Below are 14,289 nucleotides of genomic sequence, written 5' to 3'. Positions count from 1 at the left end.
CAGTGTTGCATGACTGCGCAATTGTCATTCAAAATGCAACAGCGCTAAAAGCTGAAAATTGGCCTGGGCAGGAAGGGGGTGAAAGTGCTCTGTATTGAAGTGGTTAACTGGTATTCGCCATGCAAAGCTGTACCCAAACAAAATTTATGTCCTTTTTTAACACAAACAGAGCTTTCTTTTGGTGGTATTTGATTATCACTGGGCTTTTTATTTTTTGTGATATAAATGAAAAAAGAAATAAAATGTTGAAAAACAAAAGATATTTTCTAATTTCGGTATTAAAAAATATCCAATAAACTCAAATTTCATCATAAATTTAGACCAAAATGTATTTAGCTACATAATAAAAACAATCAGCGCAGACAAGAAATATGTGAATAAAAACTAAAAGCAGAAATGCATGCTGAACACCGACACAGGAAACACAGTGTAAATCCCAGACAGAAATAAATACAGTAAAATGGTGCAGCGCAAATCACATTCCACAGAGATTATTAAAATATCAGCAACAATAGGAAGATGGATAGAGGAACCGTCCATAAACACAGATAAAGTCCCAAAAGACCATTAAAGTGCATAGAATCCACATGAGGTGCTGGAATGCAGGAAATAATCAGTGTACATCCCCTTCACCAAAGGCACACTTATTATTTTCAGGTTCTTATATAGCACTGTCAATTTACGCAGCACTTTACATCTACATTGCACATTCACATCAGTTATGCGCTCACCTCAACATTTGACCCCTGTATTACCAGCGGGTCAAAAACGCAAACAGCATCAATCCTTCCAGTTAATGACACTACCAGGATACAGCAAACCTCCTAGGTCCAGCCGCTTCCCCAAGCTTGGAATTATTTTTCTGAAATTCTTTTTTCACTTAGGACTCTTTGGACAGTCCAACGTTGCCACAAACTCAGGACACAGGACCCAGAAACAGAGCACTAAGGGACACTGCCGCCCCCAGCGCAGACGCGTCACAGTTCTACATAGTCACTATGTAGACTGTCCAAAGAGTCCTAAGTGAAAAAAGAATTTCAGAAAAATAATTCCAAGCTTGGGGAAGCGGCTGGACCTAGGAGGTTTGTTGTATCCTGGTAGTGTCATTAACCGGAAGGATTGATGCTGTTTGCATTTTTGACCCGCTGGTAATACAGGGTCAAATGTTGAGGTGAGCGCATATGTGTGCCTTTGGTGAAGGGGATGTACACTGATTATTTCCTGTGTTCCAGCACCTCATGTGGATTCTATGCACCTTAATGATCTTTTGGGACTTTACCTGTGTTTATGGACAGTTCCTCTATCCATCTTCCTATTGTGGCTGATATTTTAATAATCTCTGTGGAATGTGATTTGCGCTGCACCATTTTACTGTATGTATTTATGTCTGGTAAAAATCCAAATAAGTGTATATTATTGGTTTGTGTGAAAGTTATTGTGTCTCCCAACTATGGTATATACAGTATACTGGAATTTATGCAGCTTTTACTTTCTGACTGCCTACCACATTTCTTGAGGTGCTAAAATGCTAGGGCAAAACAAAGTTGTCACTTAAATTATATATTGCTCATGCCATGCCATACCATGGGTATATGTCAATTACATCCCAAAACACATCTGCTGCTTCTAATGAGTACAGAGATACCACATGTTTGAGACTTTTTGGGAGTCAACCGCGTCCTTTGGGATTTCAAAGGGTGTAAATTGCTTATTTCCACTTCCTGATTACATATCACAGTTTTCGAAGGCCCTGAAATACCAATATAGCAATAGCAATATAGCAAGGAAAGGAGTGAATGCTCCCTCCTGAACTATACCAGGACACATGCCCTCAACATGGTGGGTGCTTAGGGTTGGGGGGGCGATGTTAATCTGGACAAGAGCCTCTTTGCCACAATCCTGGGTGGTGGTTATGGGGGGTCTGTGGGCAGGGGCTTATCAGAATCTGGAAGCCCCCTTTAACACTTTAACAAGGGGGCCCCCAGATCCCACCCCCTAATGTAAATGAGTAGTACCCCTACCCTTTCACCAAAAAAGTGCACAAAGTGAGCAAAGACATAACACAATTAAAAAATAAAAAACAATGTCCCCCGCTGTAGATCCATCGTCAATCACGCCGCACCAGAAAAAAGAAAAACAAAAAACGTCCAGTCTTGTCAAAAGCTCCTGCAGTCTCCCCTGTCTCAACTTTCTTAAATAGCCAAGGGGCAGGAGCACCAATCCATATGACCGGGTGGCCCTGTCTTATTGTGACGTCTTAGACTGAGGCAAACTGGGTCATTGACGTCAGAAGGAGGTGGGGTCACCAGGTGACATCATCAAGTGACTTCAACCTTAGGTATATAAGAAAATAGAGGATGGCGGAGCAGGCAGACAGTGGGAGGGTTTTTTTTTTCAGCTCCGGCGGTATGGCAGATATCGTAAATAACAATGGATCTACACTGGTGGACATTGTTTTTTATTTTTTAATGAAGGGCTTATTAAAAACTTGTGTTGTCTTTACTCACTTTGGACACTTTTTTGGTGAATAGGTAGGGGTATACTCATTCACATAAGGCGGTGGGATCACGGGGCCCCCTTGTTAAGGGGACTTCAAGATTCTGATAAGCCCCCCCACCCACAGACTTCCATAACCACCGCCCAGGTTTTTTTCGAAGAGGCTCTTGTCCCCATCAACATTGATGGGGGGTACCCCACGCCATTTTTTTTTTTCAATTTTAGTGTGGGGTTCCCCTCAAAATCCATACCAGACCAGAAGGGCCTGGTATGGATTGGGGGGACCCCACGCTGTATTTTTTCTGAATTTTCTATTGTAAGCATTCTTTTGTTTACATTCATCTGTCAGTGGGGAAGCCCATTGACAGCTGATAAGTCATCAGTTGTTAAGGACGCGGCAGCCGGTTGTTAAGGACAACTCCTCCTTAACAACCAGCTATTCTTCACACAGAGTTTGAATCAGTCGATCGTTTTCATGTGGAATTAGTTAGAAAATGAATAAACAAAATTAAATTTAATTAAACAAAAGGAATTACAAAATGCTTAATGAAATCAAATTAGTAACATATCGAATCCATCCGAAACGAAAGAAAATTTGCCATTCTGCCCACGTCTAGTTATGGAAAAAGCTCATTAACCAGACTCTACCTCTGTATACTATAAATTATTAACATATGAAGCCAGAGGATGTCACAAAAAGTTTTTTGCTGATTTGGTGTTCTGCTATACTCCATATTTGTTGGGCCATGTATGCAATTTTTTATTTTGTTTTTTAGGCCACTACCTCAGCAGCTAACCTTTATCTTTTCTCCTGCACAGGTGATTGTACTTGTCATACTTGGTTAGGGTAATGCTAGTGTAGTTTGTTTGCAGGATGTCCCTGCCTGTTTGATTTTCTATCCTCCTTTAAGTTCTGTTTTCTTTTTATTTCTTGAAATCAGTGGTCCATTTTGACTTGTTAAAAGTGTGTTTCAGATACTATTATTATGCCCTAATTCATTTTTGTCTTAATATTTTGTAACCATCTTGATTTATGGGACTATATGTATATGTGACAGACGTGCAACTGTGGAATATATATTTGTTACTGTATTTTTTCAATAAAACACAGTTAAATAAAATAAAAAAAATTACCTAAAGTGGAGATTGGTTTCATAACATGGTCTGACCATGTCGTATCTCTTTAATAGCATGTTCAAGCTCTAGATTACAAGCCTCCACTGTAGAGAGATTAAACACCTCTCCAATATACAATCCTGTCCACAGGAAAAAGATCAAAACTGAACTCACCTAATATTTTCAATCCAACAATGATTCTGATGCAGACCTCAGTTTAGTATGGAGAGCTCACAAAGCTTTTTTTAGAGGTATCTTCAATAAACTGAGTGCCCGTGAGAAAAAAGAAACATAGTCTAGAAATATAGGTGCTTACAGATAAAATGTGTACATTGGAACACCAGAACAAACAATATAATAACATGCATGTCCATGAGCTGAAAAATATCTGACACAAACAGTACATCTCGTAATAACCAATATGAGTATATGATGAAAAGATTAAAGCTCATCTTTATACTCAAGGCGACAACACAGGGGCAATCCTTGCAAAGTAAAACACAAATAAAGAAGGCTAAACTAGAAACTATTTACAAGACATGATGTAGATAACAAATTCCAAAATTTAACAAATCAACTTAGTATATGTTAACCTTTACAATTTAGAGTATTCACCAGCAAAACCACACCCAACATCAGAAGACATCCTAAAGTTTTTGCAAAATTTACACCTTCCTAAAATCCACCCAGAACAACTTGAGGCCATTTCAGGGCCATTTTTCACTGAAGAAATAGATTTGACACTTAAAGCCCAAGGCTCAGATTGGTTTGCAATGAATACTATAAGATACAGTATATGAATGTTTTGTCACATCATCTACATCCGATCTTTAATTAGGCAGCAAAATCAGGGAAATTCTGATGGGGATCTTTAGAGACACTTAAAATAATGCTTTCAAAACCTTATACTAAACCTAAAGAAGTCCCCAACTGGTCCTGTGAATTACTGGATATTGGATTTTATCCCACATCTAGTCAAAATAAATCTGGTGTGAATTTGTAAAGGCCTATGCATGGGCTCCTGACAGGACAAAGATTTATGGACCTGATTAAATAGGCTGAAAATTGACAAATGTCGTCTTTTCTCCTATCTCTGGAATGGAGAAGGCATTCAATAGTGTGCATTGGTGATATCTGAGTGTAGTTTTTACAAGCTTTTACTTTACAGAGATCATAGGTTCTATAAATGTGCTTTACACTTCCCCTAATGCCTTCCCCTGTACAGTATATTAGGTATGCTCTTTTCACCCTTCCAAATAATTAACAGTATATATTATTTTCTTAACTAACTAATTGTAATCTTTTTTAGCCAAGTCTTCCTTTACTAAGTGAACAATTCTAACTTTCAAATGATAAGTCTAAATTTTAATTTTTGGGCTAAAACAAATATATTTTGCATATTCTCATTCATGGGCACCCTCTATTTTACCAAAATACCTGGGAGTGTGTTTAACTTCATTTAGCACTAATAATTTCCTAATTAGTAAATCTACCCTTCTAAAGGAAGTGCCAAAATAATGTAGGAATAGGAAGGATTTCAATGATTAACATGTTTGTGCATTTACATATCTTAGCCCCCGTTCACATGGAATGCGGCTTTAAAATTGTGCAACTTCATCTGAAATTGCACAATTTCAAAGCTTCCTCCCAGTGTGACTTCAGGTGGGACTTTGAAGACATCTGTGCTGCTTAATGCACAGATGATTATTCAAGTTGCACCTGAAATCGGCAAGCATACTACTACATGTACTACTACATGTACTATTTTTTCAAATCGGTGTGGCACCGCAAAGTCGGCGCTGCACCGATTTGAACAATGTGATTGCCGACAATAGGATGTGACCTGTCATGCGATTTGATCTGTCAAATCGCATGACAGGTCACTCCAATGTGAACGGGGGCTTATATAGTGTATATTCATATTCTGGTTTGCTCGTTATATGTACAACTACAAAGCATTATGAATTTCTACAGTACATATGGGCAATCAAAAGACTATGCATGAACAAGAACACATTGGAGGAGATTTAAGTGGAGCACTCAGAATCTAGTGCAAAGGTGCATGGAAGCCAATCAGCTTCTAAATTCAGTTCAATCAGGCTTTGACAATAAAAAAAAGATGAGTGGTTTCTCTGCAGAGCTGCATCAGATTTTGCACACTCCAATTTTAGTAAATCTCCCCCACTTTATACTCCTAATACCTGAGTGGACTCATGGACCCACTAAAAAACTCCATGGGCACACTACTAAACATATTATTCTTATGACAATGAGCTGTCCATTGAAAACATAGATTCAATACTGGGAGTTGACAGGCCCTAGCATGGTAGACAATCCCTTTTTAAAACAGGATCCCCAAACCCATAAGTGAACCTTGTAACACATAACATCTCTTATAAAGACTTTTACAAATTAAACATTTACTATAATTTGCCCAGTTAGTGAAAAACCTCTTAAGCCTAAAAATATTGGATGAACCCTCTGCACACTGCTATACCCTTTCAAGCAAACTTTTCAATAAAAAAAAGGATATTTAGTTCACATATATTGCAATACATTTTCAACCACTTGCCAACCAGCCGCTGCATATACTGCAGCAAAGTTAAGCAATTGCACGAAACAATGTACTTGAGGCGGGAGACTAGCAAGGATGATTGGCTAGCAGGGATGTCAATTAACAGGTCCGGCAGACCCGATGTCTACTGGCCATCTGCTATCATCCCCGGGAGAGGCAGAACGGCGATCTGCTTATGTAAACAAGGCAAGGGGACAAGATGGAGCTCTTGTGTTCCTGCTAAGCAGGAACCAGGATCTCTGTCTTCCCCCAATCAGTGTAGCCCCCCCCCCCCCCATAGTAATTAAGTAGCCTCTAGGGACACACTTAACACTTTGATCTCCCCTGATGTTAACCCCTTCCCTGCCAGTGTCATTAGTGCAGTGACAGTGCATTTTTTAGCCCTGATCCCTGTATTGGTGTCACTAGTCCCCAAAAAGTTTCAAAAGTGTCAGATGTCAGATTGCAGTCCTGCTAAAAATCACCGACCACCGCCATTACTAGTAAACAAAATAAATATACAAAAATTCCATAAGAATATTGCATAGTTTGTAGACGCTATAAAGTTTGCGCAAGCCAATCAATATACGCTTGTTGGGATTTTTTTTTTTAACCAAAAATATGTCGCAGAATACATATTGGCCTAAATTGATGAAAAAATTACATTTTTAAAACATTTTTATTGGCTATGTTTTATAGCAGAAAGTAAAAAAAATATATATCATTTTTTTTTTTTTAATTGTCGCATTTTTTTGTTGATAGCACAGAAAATAAAAACCATAGAGGTGATCAAATACCACAAAAAGGAAATTCTATTTGTGGGGAAAAAAATTACATACATTTTATTTGGGTACAGCGTGGCACGACTGCGCAATTGTCAGTTAAAGTAACAAAGTGCCGTATCGCAAAAAATGGCCTGGTCATTAAGGGGGTAAAATCTTCCGGTCCAGAAGTGGTTAAGCTGGCCAACTGCGTCAACGCAATCTCTCTTTAGCCAGCCCTCCTCTGCTCTGCCACTGCAAATGTTACTGTGGACCCAATGTCAACGTGGGCCAACAGACACAAAATGGGGGAGAGCTATACAAGTTTTAGGTCTGGCCACTGACCTTCAATACAATGGAAAGAAGATATACCTGTGCTCAGATCCCAATAGCTTGTAATTGCATATAATCTATCATGTGCTAAAGGGGTGTGACCACATATTAACACTAAAAATACTGGATGGTCCCTCATGTAAAAGCTATTCAATTAGGATGGATCAATCCCTTGACTAGCAAAAATCGCCTTTACCGTGTGCCAGGTGGGCACACTAAAATGTAGGCCATTCTTTTATCTTTTATTTTTTTACTTAAATAAAACATTATTACACTATATTTTGGCTTCCTATTGTCTCTATACCTATATACCTGCCTGAGACCACCATCATAGGATTCAGAGATAAGGAGGAGTGAGGGGAGTTATCCCAGAGGCAATATCCAGTCCCATTGAGTTTAGCAGCCAGAGGAGAATTGATGTGGAGGAGACAGGTGGAGGATTGATCCATCCTAATTGAATACGGATCAAAGATCTGGTAAGCAGGATTGATTACCAAAAATATCACAAAAAAAGCATGAGGTGGAGCACTGGAATTGAAGATTTATATATATTTTTTAAATTTTTATATGTTTTGTGTACAATAATATTACATGGACGAAATAACCACTATTTTGCACAATATATTGTTTGAATTACTTATTTAATAATTGGGCACAAACCGCAGTGATAAGGTATATTTAATTTATTGCTTGATGATTTTAATTAGATCATTGCACAACCATAGTTATATATTGGCCATCCTTGAGCCATTCAGGTGACACACTCCCAGTGCACAGATTTCTGTTTTGGTTTATATATTATTTTTTGGATTGAATCATTGAATTTTCCCCAAAACTGGGCCACTGTTAAACATATGTTTTTTATATTTTGAACACACAGAGAGGTACACCTATCACATTTATTGAGCATGGAATTACATATGAGGTAATTGGAGTCACTCACATTTGCCCACATCAGTACTGCACACCTAAACCATACTGCAGAAAATATAAATATACACTTACCATAAAATAAGGAATCCACTAATACCAGCGCCTTCTTCATTTAGTAATATCAGTTTTATTTTGTGGCATACACAAAAGAAAGGGGCGGCAGGTATTAATTCAATACCACCAAGGAGCAGAACCAGGCGCCTTCACCCACATAATACATGATTGGTAAGTTGCAATCTACTACATTTTTGGTTTTTGGTTTAATAGCACTTTAATAATGAATCAAACATACTGTAACATAGAGTAACATACAGTAGATGTTAGAGAAAATTTACTTTTAGTTCATGTGTAATATACTGTACGTGTTTTATTAGGGAAAGGTTCTCCAATGTTGTTTTAGTTACAGCAACATATTTAAAAGGAATGGATGATTTCATGGCCTCTGGCTATGAAATGAAACTTTAAGAAAACAACCAAGAAAATGAATACATTTGATATATATAGCAAGGATGAATAGGCAATTGTACATAATGCTGGATCAAACTGCATTATATATTATGCCTATAGATTCATGTAGTTAAGTCTTTTGTCAGTTGTTTATTGAAATAGTTATAGAACTTCATTTCAATTAAGTTATATAATATGCCATCACCCTTATTACATCCAGCTGATTGACAGAACAGCTTACAATATTAAAAAGAAAGCTTCTATTGTTCTTTGGGTGCAGGGATTTTATCTAGCTCAAAAGTGAGTGTTCAGTTTTTTTGTGAAGCTCCCAAATACATACTACATACTATCACACTGATGACACCCCTTGTGTTTTTTATGGAATCACTGAAGCCATATTTTAAGATCTGCACACTCCTGTTAGCCACCACCTTCACTTGCTGATCAAGAGGTGGCACTTGTAAGAAAAAGCAATAAGGTTGATGCCAGAAAATCCAAAAGCTAATAGTGGCACATGGGAGTCACTTAAAACAAGATACTGAGCGACAGTATATCAAAACACCATGGGCAAAGGGAGAGGGTTGGGGGGTTTCCAGTTTCAATCCCACTTTAAATTTGACAGCAAATGCCACGCCCCTTAACTGCCCCAATTTACCCAATACAGTACCAGTTTTCAAACATGCACTTTTGCAGCACCATGTACTACCATATACTGGGTCTTGATGTTAAAGTGTTAGTATACTCCACTTTTTACCTTCAGGTAAGCCTACAGTATAATAAGGCTTACCTGTAGGTATAATTAATATCTCCTAAACCTGCAAGGTTTAGGAGATATTCATCCTGCATGCAGCCACTGAAACCAGCGGCGCATGCGCTCTGAAGGTCCGGCGGACCTTCAGAGCTCTTTGTCGGATCCTTGCCGGAAAGTAACTCCCACGTGCATGCGCAGGAGTGACGTCATTGCGGCTCCAGCCACTCACAGCTCCGGAGCCGCCGAACCAGGAAGAGACTCAGAGGGAACATAGGTATGAATGGGGGGGTGACCAGCGCTATGGAGTGATGGAGACAAATGTGTATAGGTGTAGAAGCTGCCACCAACCAGCCCCTAAAAAAATTAGGAGCCAACAATGTATGAGAAAAAAGGGGGAGAGGTTGGAAACGGCGCTACCTGGTATTATAGATGTGCCAAGGTGCTACAAAGTAATCTTATCATAAACCATATAACATATAAATGTTGAGACAATATGTAATATAATAAAGTGGTTAGTGCAGAAACGCAGAGACAAAAACGCAGAGACAAAAAATGGGCTAAATGTAATACGCCCTAGATATACTTTAAGTGCTGTGAGAAATTAAATAAATAAAGCTGATATCACTAAGTGCAAAATATATTTTATTGGGAAGTGTAAAAGGATGTATCAGAACAAAGATGTCCTCGAGTCCTCATGCAATTTGTTCATTCGAAGGAATTGCATGAGGACTCGAGGACATACAATGCGATTAGAGGAGAAGCGTTTTAACCTCAGGCAACGTGGGGGGTTCTTTACTGTTAGGGCTACAAGATTGTGGAATTGTCTACCACAAGAGGTGGTTTCTGCGGGTAGTATGGTGACTTTCAAAAGACTCTTAGACTTACATCTCAAGGATCAGGAGATTGAGGGCTATGTTAGATGATTACAGTCACACACACCTACACAGGTTGAACTGGATGGACTATTGTCTTTATTCAACCTCGCCTACTATGTAACTATGTAACTATGTGCACCAGAATCTTAAGTGGTAAAAATGAAAGAACCTCACGGTTCCACTCACCCCTAAGTCCAGAATTGAGGATTTTGTCGCATTTAGTCTGTAATATGAAACTTTGCTAAAGCTTTAAAGAGCATGGTATGCAGCCGGAAGGGAACGGGAGTGATTTGTCAGCATGAGGATGATGTCATCCGCAAACAAAGGGGCTCAATAATCAGGTTAAACAAAGATGGGGATAGTGGGCAGCCCTGTCTAGTACCATTAGTTATGGGAAATGGTTTCGAGAGGACACCAGAAATATTTACTTGTGCCAAGGGGCTGGAGTATAGTGCGGAAATAGCCAGCAGTATAGAGCCGGAAAAGCCAAACTTCTTCAAGGTGGAGTACATGTACCCCCAATGAACCCTGTCGAAGGCCTTCTCCGCATCTATAGTCAATAACACTGATGGTATTTTGTTGAGGGTGGCATAATTAGTAATGTCAATAACCCGTCTAGTAGCATCAGAGGTATGGCGTCCCGGCATAAACCCCATCTGATCACGTTTGATGAGGTCAGGTAACACGCATTGAATACGTTTGGCTATAATTTTAGCGAAGAGTTTGGTGTCCGAGTTGAGGAGGGAAATCGGGCGAAAATTGGCAGGGGGTTGTGGGATCTTTGCCCGGTTTGGGGAGAGTAGAAATATATGCTATAAGCATATCCGGAGGCAGGAAGCCACCAGAAGTCGCTTTCCCAAAAACTTCAGCCAAGTGTGGAGATAGGGTAGGAGAGAATTGCTGATAGTACTCGTTAATGAGCCCATCCGGGCCCGGGAATTTACCTTTAGGCAGGGTTTTGATGCAATCCTCTATTTGTTTCGTGGTGATGGGGAGATTTAAGGAGTAGAGTTGGGAGTCCGTAAGGGTGGGTAATTTTAAGGAATTTAGGAAGTTATTGATGGTGTGTTCTGTGGGTTGGTGTTCGCCAGGGCAATCTTTCAAACTGTATAAAGAAGCATAGAAGTCAGCAAAAGAGTCAGCTATGTCCTGGGGGTGAGATATCCTTTGTGAAGATGATGTATCTAACAGAAAGGGAATTCTTGATCTAGCCTGTTTCTGTTTGACCCTGGAGGTCAGATGTTTACCAGCCTTACTCACTTGTGTGTAGTGGGTTTTCTTAAGGTTGTTCAGAAATTTGTCAGATTGTTCCAAAAACAACAGACAGAGCTCATGTCTGAGACGTGTCAACATGGATGAGCATGCATCCGAGGGGGACTGTTTGTTCTTAGTTTCTAGAGTATGCAGTTGGGATAGGAGATCGTTTAATTTAGTTTGACGCCATTTTTTGGCCCTGGCTTGCTGCTGGATGCACACTCCCCTTATAAAAGCTTTGTGTGCACCCCACAGCACCCAGAGAAATTGACAGAGGGGGCGTTAATATCAAAGAATTTGCAAAGGTTCTTCCTGATATGGGAATATGAGTTGGAGTCTTGCAAGATCCTGCTGTCACATCTCCAAAGAAAAGTTGTCTGAACAGGTGTCCCCTCCTCAATAGTCAGTTCAACTGCTGCATGGTCGGACCAAGTTATATCTCTGACTACCAAGGAGGAAGACTTCTCCAAGAGACACAGATCTGTGACAAACAGATCTATGTGAGAATATGAATGGTGGCGATTGGAAAAGAACGTGTAATCCCTCTCGGATGCGTGCAAACATCTCCAAGCATCAAACAAGCGTTCTGTATGCAACAAATTACCCAGAGATATTTGTTGGCCCCCGGAAGGACATGAGGAGTCCAGCCCTGGGTCGACAACTAGATTAAAGTCCCCACACATCAATAAATGCCCATATTTAACCCAGGATACTTGTTTGAGCAATAAAGGGAAAGAAAGCTGCGCACAAAAAAGTGATACTAAAGGCTGCTAGTACAAAGTATATCAAACCCAGAAAATTGTAGAGATGGTACAGCGCCACTAAATAAGTAACTAACTGATGGATTTAAAGAGGTAAACCAAAGTCCATAAGTCCATAAGAGAGAAAGTTCAGATGCTGGGACTATGACCGTGAGTCCCACAACAATCTTGCAAGTAGAGTTTCAGGCAGAGATCACATAAACAATAAGGATGTATCCTTACCGGACAGTTGGACCCCCTGTTACGGAAGGTCAAAACGGGCATGCGATATCAACCACCAGGAACAAAACTGCGTCCAAATTCCTCTCCAATCAACCACAGACAATCCGGGTAGGACCATGGATCCGGCGGACCTCACTGAACCCCAGGTGCACACAGGGGATGACCTCCAATAAGACAAATGGGGGCGCACATGGTGAAGTATGTACGAATCTTTTATTAAATAAAAGGTAAAAAACTCACATGTGGCTGCTTGACACAGGCATGTTAGATATCATCGATTTGCCACGGCTCGAATAGCGTGACTGCATGGGGGCTTAGCGTGCCTGACGCGTTTCGTCCTGCAAAAGGCATTTTGAAAGGTCATCCCCTGTGTGCACCTGGGGTTCAGTGAGGTCCGCCGGATCCATGGTCCTACCCGGATTGTCTGTGGTTGATTGGAGAGGAATTTGGACGCAGTTTTGTTCCTGGTGGTTGATATCGCATGCCCGTTTTGACCTTCCGTAACAGGGGGTCCAACTGTCCGGTAAGGATACATCCTTATTGTTTATGTGATCTCTGCCTGAAACTCTACTTGCAAGATTGTTGTGGGACTCACGGTCATAGTCCCAGCATCTGAACTTTCTCTCTTATGGACTTATGGACTTTGGTTTACCTCTTTAAATTCATCAGTTAGTTACTTATTTAGTGGCGCTGTACCATCTCTACTTGTTTGAGCAACCTGCACAAAAAACAAAGCTGGTGGGTATTCGGAGCGTACAGGGCCCCGATCGCCAGGGGGTGATCATTAACATCACAGGTGACGATAATGAAGCAACCAGATGGATCTGTTATGGAAGTTCTCAGGGGGAAAGTCAGTGTGCCTTTCAATGCTAGCATTACACCTGCTTTCTTTTGCGGACCATTGGCAAGAAATACATGAGGGAAGTCCCTGTGAAAACATCGGGGATGGTTGTTGGACTGAAAAGCGCTCTAAGTGCAGACAAATTTATTCTAAAATAAAAACAATAGCTGTAGCGACTCACAAGATGCAACGGTATTCAGGCTTTTTTGCATCAAATATGATATGAAGCTCTTCTAGGTGGTGCCATCTATCCACACTACAGGCAGTATACACTGAAACACCGTCCGTCACATGGGAGGAAGAGAGCCGGCTATCTCTTAGCGGCGTCCGGGGAGGCAACTGCGGTGTGGAGATGTGGAGATGACGGCTACGTCACCAGGGAGCTGGAATGCTTGGTATCATACCAAGCCGATCATGTCACAGCAGTCCGGGAACAGTCAGAGCTGTCCCTGGTAACCCTGAGGGCCATGGAGGGATGCAAACATCCTTAGGCCAGGGACACTGACAAGTTGAGTGTATACCGTGAAACAATAGAGCCCCAAATAAATGTAATTTGGACTTGGCCGAACGTTTGCGGGAGACCACCTGCCAAGGTTCTTCTTGGTGCATGGGTTGAGGTGGTCGATCCCGATGGAATCGGAGGAAGAATGTTCCATGAACGGAGAGCTGTGAGGCCCTCTTCCAAGGTCCGGACTGAGACAGAAGAGCCAGCATTCGGGATGAGTAGAGTAGCTGGGTACCTCCACTTATGAGGAATGTTGTTGTTCCGCAGAGCCTTGGTAATTGTAGCAAGGTTACGTCTGCTTTGGAGGGTATGCCTGGAAAGGTCAGGTAACAGTTGAATGCTGTTGTATTCAGCTGGTGTAGATGTAGCATTGCGAATAGCCCGCATGAGCTGATCCTTTATGTGGTAAAAGTGGACCCTCAATAGTACATCTCTGGGGA

This window comes from Pelophylax lessonae (genome assembly GCF_965119305.1).
Source record: "Pelophylax lessonae genome assembly, chromosome: 4".
NCBI classification, from domain to species: domain Eukaryota; kingdom Metazoa; phylum Chordata; class Amphibia; order Anura; family Ranidae; genus Pelophylax; species Pelophylax lessonae.
This window is presented reverse-complemented; position numbering follows the sequence as displayed.